Here is a 7316-nt window from a genome sequence, read left to right as displayed (position 1 = left end):
CCTCCTGGGTTCAGGCAATTCTCCTGCCTCAGCCTCCTGAGTAGCTGGGATTACAGGCACGCGCCACCATGCCCAGCTAATTTTTTGTATTTTTAGTAGAGACGGGGTTTCACCATGTTGACCAGGATGGTCTCGATCTCTTGACCTCGTGATCCACCCGCCTCGGCCTCCCAAAGTGCTGGGATTACAGGCGTGAGCCACCGCGCCCGGCAACACCCAGCTAATTTTTGTATTTTTAGTAGAAACGATGTTTCACCGTGTTGGCCAGGATGGCCTCAATCTCTTGACATTGTGCTCTGCCCACCTCAGCCTCCCAAAGTCCCCTTCATGTTTTTATATAAATTTGGAATTTCTGTGATGCTTCCCTATTCAAATAAACAAACAAATACAATTAATTTTAAATCAAGAGTTAGTAATAAGGCTGGGTGCAGAGACTCAAGCCTGTAATCCCAGCACTTTGCCCGACCCAGGAGGGTGGATCACCTGATGTTGGGAGTTTGAGATCAGCCTGGCCAACATGGCAAAACCCCGTGTCTACTAAAAATACAAAAATTAGGCTGGGAGACATGGCTCACGCCTGTAATCCCAGCACATTGAAAGGCTGCGGTGGGCAGGTCACCTGAGGTCAGGAGTTCAAGACCAGCCTGACTAATACGGTGAAACCCCGTCTCTACTAAAAATACAAAATTTGGCTAGCCATAGCAGTGGATGCCTATAGTCCTAGCTACTCAGGTGGCTTAGACAGGAGAATTGCTTAACCCAGGAGGTGAAGGCTGCAGTCAGCTGAGATTGTGCCACTGTACTCCAGCCTGGGTGACAGAACAAAACTGTCTCAAAAAAAAAAAAATTCAAAGACTGGAATTTCACAGAAGTCTGAATCTCTGAGAAATGTAGAAATCTGCACTTTAAACAACGCCCGAGGTAATTTTTTGTACACCTTTTTTTTTTTTTTGAGATAGAGAGGGTCTCGCTCTGTCACCCAGGCTGGAGTGCAGTGGTGCAATCACAGCTCACTCCAGCCTCGACCTTCCAGGCTCAAGTGATGCTCCCACCTCAGCTTCCCTAGTAACTAGAATCACAGACATGTGCCACCATGCCCAGCTAAGTTTTGATTTTTTTTGCAGACAGGGTCTCACTATATTGCCCAGGCTGGTCTTGAACTCCTGGGCTCAGGGGATCCTCCCACCTCAGCCTCCCAAAGTGCTGGGATTACAGGGGTGAGCCACTACACCTGGCCATATACTGTCTTTTTTATTTTTTTAAATATTTTAAGGCCTTCCAGATTAGTCACATATATTGTCATTTTAAGTGTGTGGAAAAATGGGGAAAAAAGGGTTAATTTAAAAGGCTCTGTGTAGATAGTAAATCTTGAGCAAATTATAATGAGGGCAGAAACATCAGGTGATAGGGAGGAGTGAAGTAGCAATGCCAACACAAAGGAACGGTATGTAAGAGAACTCAGTTTTGAGAGATGTTTCAGCACCCTAGGCACATGTAAGTAACCATATCTGTTCCAAATAAGCATCTGAGGCACAGCAGATGGGCAAGACTGACAACCAAAAATGATTAGAAAAACACCAGGCTTTCATTGTTTAATTCTTCCCCAATTTCTAGGAAAAAGGCTTTCTATATAAGCCTCCAATGTAACACAATGCTAATTGACAGACTACAGAACACAAACAATTGAAGCAAAGGAAGGTACTTTTGTTTTCAGTAGGTAACAAGGATCTTAAAAAAAGGAAACAGGGGCCAGGCAAGATGGCACTTTGGGAGGCCAAGGAGGGAGAATAACTTGAGCTCAGGAGTTCGAGACTAGCCTAGGCAATATAGTGACAGCCTGGCTCTTAAAAAAAAAAAAAAATAGGCCAGGCGTGGTAGCTCACGGCTGTAATCCCAGCACTTTGGGAAGCCAAGGCAGGGAGATCACCTGAGGTGAGGAGTTCGAGACCAGACTGACCAACATGGAGAAACCCCGTCTCTACTAAAAATACAAAAAAATTAGCTGGGCGTGGTGGTACATGCCTGTAATTCCAGCTACTCAGGAGGCTGAGGCAGGAGAATCGCTTGAACCCAGGAGACAGAGGTTGCAGTGAGCCAAGATGGCGCCGTTGCACTCCAGCCCAGGCAACAAGAGTGAAACTCGGTCTCAAAAAAAAAAAAAGTAAAAAGTAAAAAGTTTAAAAAGCCATCTTGTGTTTTATAGTGGATTATTACAGTCAAACATTTATAAACACAAAACTTTCATATAAGTGAGGCTTAGGCTGGGTGCAGTGGCTCATGCCTGTAATCCCAGGACTCTGGGAGGCCAGGGTGAGCAGATCACCTGAGGTTAGGAGTTCAAGACCAGCCTGGCCAAGATGGTGAAACCCCATCTCTACTAAAAATACAATAAAATTTAGCTGGGTGCGGGCACCTGTAATCCCACCTACTCAGGAGGCTAGGGCAGAGAATTGCTTGAACCCAGGAGGCAGAGATTGCAGTGAGCTAAGATCGCACCACTGCACTCCAGCCTAAGAGATAGAACAAGACTCTGTCTCAAAAAAAAAAAAGGTTTTCTGAACAGCTAACCAAAAAATAATTATGCAAATTTAGAGTGAAAAAATGTAAAATAAGAAATGTAAACCATTACAAGATTAATTCCAATGTAACTGGTCGGTTTGCATATCTGTAAAATGACAGCTTTCAACTAGGTGATTTCTAACATCCAGTCTACTTCAAAGTCTAAAATTGTATGATAAACAAATTCCTTAAACTTTGATTTAAACATACAAGGTTGTTTAAAAACTCTAAGCTTATTCTGATAATTCAACTAACCCTGAAATGTTAGATTATCAATATCCCAGAAACGATTCAGCAGTACTGTTTTCAGACTCCCAGTTAGCATGTGTCCTGAACAAATAAAGAGCAAAAATAACTATGTTCACTTACTTTTCTAATACTAAGAGCATACAAAATAGCTACTCACTGAGAAGGCATCATTAAAGGCTCTATTGTTACAGAATCCTAAAAGTCTCATGAAAATAAGAGGAACATCATCAGCTAACATCATCAGACCAAACACAGCTCACCAGAAATCTTAAATTCTGAAATATCTTGATGAAATGAAACATCTGAGATACTTATCTATCATGCAAAACAGGCAGCACTGCTTCATAATCTGAACATCACTGTAGAGTTCCTTTGGTTACATAGGAAAAAACTTCCCATGGTACTCTTTACTCCTAACTCTGCCATTGTCACTATGCACAATGCATATTTTCCATGTACTGTAAAAGAGATGCACTATACGGAAGTATACATGGGGACAAGATTTTATCTACGCTGAAATTCAATGTGGAATAACTAAGCTTATCACAATGGAGTTTTACACAGAATGTATATTTCTCAATGTAAAATGATTTTGTGCAGTAAAGGGGAAAAATGGAAGTCTGTTTCCTTAGAGTCTCCCTAATTACACACTTTATTCTTAAAATAAGGTACTGGTTTGCAGGATTAACAAATCTTACAGTTTAAAAGACAGATACGCAATAGAAGGCCAAAAGTGTAAGAAAAATCAAAACGATTACCATTAAAAACTCTTCCCTTGGGAGGTTTCAGATAGGGTTAAAAAACCAAAAAGACAAAAGTCTTCCTGATTGCCAGGCTGACCCTGCTGTCATATTTGCCATATTTATAAACCCACTAGTCTGATCAAGAGCCCTATCTTTAAGAATAACTTTTAAGTCATGTATTTTTAGTTAATGAGGCAATAACACTGTAGTATTACAGCTGCAGCTCAACAACGGACAGATACTACAGATCAGTGATCCAGAAGATAATTAAACTTTGTATTTATCAGCAAAGTGGCAACCACACCCCTTAAAAACAGAACTCACACAGTGCTCCATTAACTTCCATAAAGGGGATTTCGCTGAAAATCGATAACTTCATTGCTTGGAACTAGCATGTTTGTTTTGAGATTACACTAAGGTTTTGTAAACACTGTCTCACAGTAAAGCTAACGACTTTACCTCTCTGAAACAATCGGTTTTAGAGGAGGCACCATATATTACGGTGAAAGTGGGTGTTAGTTACGTAGCAATTAATTATTTAAAAAAAACTCACTTCCACTGTGCATCACAAGAATTAAAGCCGTTTAAAAATTCAACCAAAGCCTAATGACAATGTATTACTCTAGGAAACGTGTGTCCTTTGGGTTACAAGAAAGGTATTAATTTGGAATTTAATATTAAAATAGAATTCAACCGCTAAGTCTCTAGTTTCCCCCAATCACCTAATTTTTCAAAACCCAGAAAGGGCCTGTTTGCGGGTACTGTGAAAACCTGTGGAAACAGAGGCTCTGGAGGGGAACGGCCGAATTAAAATAAATGTATAGAGCCAAGAGAACTCCGAGTTCTCTGAACTCCCCCGAGGCTGAGCCGAACGAGGAGCGGGAACCCTTACCTGCCAGCGGCCATAGGTGAGGAGGACCATAGAAATGGGGATGGCGGTGCCGGACATGGCATGGGTGGAGGGCATGCTGTACTCGGAGTTGTAGAAGACCTCCAACTTGACCACCGGCGGCGAGGCGGGCCGCGGCCAGCGTATGATGTCCTTGGTGCACTGGCCCAGGTACATGACCAGCACCCAGATGACCACGAGCCTCCGGCCCACCAGGGGGTCCAGGTTCCAGATCCAGAAGGGGAAGAACAGGATGTAGAAGAGTTCGTTGCCCAGCTCCGCGCCGAAGCAGAACAGGTAGTAGAGAGGCCAGTTGCTCACGCGGGCCAGCTGGCCCTCCTCGCCGGTCAGCGAGTTGCGGCGCAGGGCGCCAGCGCGCCGCGGCGAGGCCGGGCCCAGCTCGGCCGCCAGCCCGTTCCGCACGCCGTTGGGGGCGCCGCCGCCGTCCGGCTTGGCCGGGCACTGATTGCGGTCGCTCCCGGGTGGCTGGGGGCCTCCGGGCGCCCCTGGCTGCCGCCCTCGCAGACAAGGGTCTCCGGCGAGGGGCGCCTCCGCCTTCTCATCCTCCCTCGGGTCCGCTGAGCGTCGCGGCGGCGCTTCCACCCCGCACAGCCGCTGGAAACGGGCCACTTTCTGCGGGTCCTGCAGACGGCCAGCCAGTTGGGCCAGGCGCTGCCTCAGCGACATGATAACTGGACCCCCGGGAAGGCGGGCCGCCACCGGCGCAGCCCGCGAAACGTCCCCGCGCGCCTGGCCAGCGGCAGCGGCACCGGCACCGTGCTCGACCCTCCGGAGTCTGCCGGGTGACGGCGCCACAGGCCGCTGCGGCCGCCGCGCGCCCCCGCCCCGCGCGCCCCTCCCTCGCCGCGCGCGCCCCGCCACCGCCCGCGGCCTCCGCGCGCGCGCCGCGCCCCGCCCCGCCCCACCCCCACCGGGCTCCCTGAGGGGCCGGGCCGGGCCGCGCGGGTTCGCCCTGAGCGCATCCGGCGGCGGCTTGGCGCTGAGGCTCGGCTAGCGGCCGCTGCGAGGTCCCGGGTAATACCCACCAGCAGGCGTGTCGACGCTCGCCTGGCGGGACGCGGGGTGTCTCCCCAGTCCACCTTCAGCCCTTTCTCCCCGCAGGCTAGTGTCGCCGGATTCCCTCAGCGGGACGTTGACTTGAGGCCACGATCCTGGTGCCAGCTTGCTCAGTGCTGGTGACCAAGCAGCCGGATATCCTGCTGGCACGGAACCAATGCTGAATGATCGATGAAGGCGAAGCAACCATGTGTCCGGAATCGTTCGACTCAGCTAATTAGCAAGTAATTACAGAGCTGTCTCAGGCGACTGAAGTTGGGAAAACCACGTGCCAACTGACCAGTGGTGGCAAGACTACATACATGTAGATCCGAAGACAGGGCCAGGTAACATTAATAGGTGTAGTATGCAAAAGAAAACCCAGACACCTACAAATTCAAAATACTGTGTCATTCATCAAATATTTTGGTACCTGTTAAAGGAGCACAGGTGTTCTAGACTTACGAATAAAATTTCCCTTTCATAGATTCTAATAGCTAGAGGGCTTGCACAGAAGAAATGTCATTAATGGCTGAATCCAATTTTTGAGTTTGATAACGTTACTTTAGACTCTTAACTTCCCTGTCTCACAAGTTACCAACTTCTAGCTAGAGCAGTTTACAAGGTCTCTGAGCTCCTCAGATCAGGTGAATGTCTTTTATATGTGTCTAGAAGAGAGATGAGACAGCGTCTCACTATATTGCCCAGGCTGTTCTCCAACTCCTGGACTGAAGGGATTCTCTTGCTTTGGGCCTCCCTACAGGCGTGAGCCACCACACCTGGCCATGGTAAGGTGAATGTCTGTAATTAAAGGATATGAACTACTTCAAGAAACGGCTTGAAATTGCCCTATTCCCTTAAGACACTAGAAAAATTTTCCCTTGGGGTGGTAGTTCACACCTGTAACCCCAAGACTTTGGGAGGCCAAGGAGGAAGGATAGCTTGAGTCCAGGAGTTTGACACCAGGCTGGGCAACATAGGGAGACCACACCTCTACAAAAAGCTAACAGAATTAGCTGGGTGGGGCCGGGCGAGGTAGCTCATGCCTGTCCCAGCATTTTGGGAGGCCAGGGCGACCTCCTGAGGTCGGGAGTTCAAGACCAGCCTGACCAACAAAGAGAAACCCCATCTCTACTAAAAATACAAAATTAGCCGGGCATGGTGGCACATGCCTGTAATCCCAGCTACTCCTGAGGCTGGGGCAGGAGTCACTTGAACCCAGGAAGCGGAGGTTGTGGTGAGCAGAGATCACACTATTGCACTCCAGCCTGGGCAACAAGAGCAAAACTCCATCTCAAAAAAAAAAAAAAAATTTAGCCCGGCATGATGGCCCATGACTATAGTCTTAGCTGCTACAGTAGCTAAGGTGGGAGGATTGCTTGAGCCCAGGAAGTCAAGGCTGCAGTGAGCCCTGATTGTGCCATTGCATTCCAACCTGGATTGAGTGTGAGACCCTATCTCAAAAAAAAAAAAAAAAAAAAAAAAATTTTCTTTTTTTGTTTGTTTGTTTTTTTTTTTTAGACGGAGTTTCGCTCTTGTTACCCAGGCTGGAGTGCAATGGCGCGATCTCGGCTCACCGCAACCTCCGCCTCCTGGGTTCAGGCAATTCTCCTGCCTCAGCCTCCTGAGTAGCTGGGATTACAGGCACGCACCACCATGCCCAGCTAATGTTTTTGTATTTTTAGTAGAGACGGGGTTTCACCATGTTGACCAGGATGGTCTCGATCTCTTGACCTCGTGATCCACCCGCCTCGGCCTCCCAAAGTGCTGGGATTACAGGCTTGAGCCACCGCGCCCGGCCAAAAAAGAAATATTTTCAT

At 47.9% G+C, this 7316-nt stretch overlaps 1 pseudogene across 1 annotated transcript; it reads right to left on the bottom strand.

The window, feature by feature from the left end:
* Positions 1–2546: 2546 nt before the first annotated feature.
* On the bottom strand, positions 2547–5293 carry LOC116547134 (annotated as a pseudogene). Its single transcript, XR_004266948.1, has one exon. The product of XR_004266948.1 is annotated as a sphingosine-1-phosphate phosphatase 1 pseudogene (transcript).
* Between the last annotated feature and the right edge of the window lie 2023 nt (positions 5294–7316).

The sequence above is a fragment of the Sapajus apella genome, unplaced genomic scaffold (genome assembly GCF_009761245.1).
Source record: "Sapajus apella isolate SASKATOON/1434 unplaced genomic scaffold, GSC_monkey_1.0 scaffold2175, whole genome shotgun sequence".
NCBI lineage: Eukaryota > Metazoa > Chordata > Mammalia > Primates > Cebidae > Sapajus > Sapajus apella.
The sequence above is the reverse complement of the archived record's forward strand: the minus strand, read 5'-3'. Positions and strand labels throughout refer to the sequence as shown.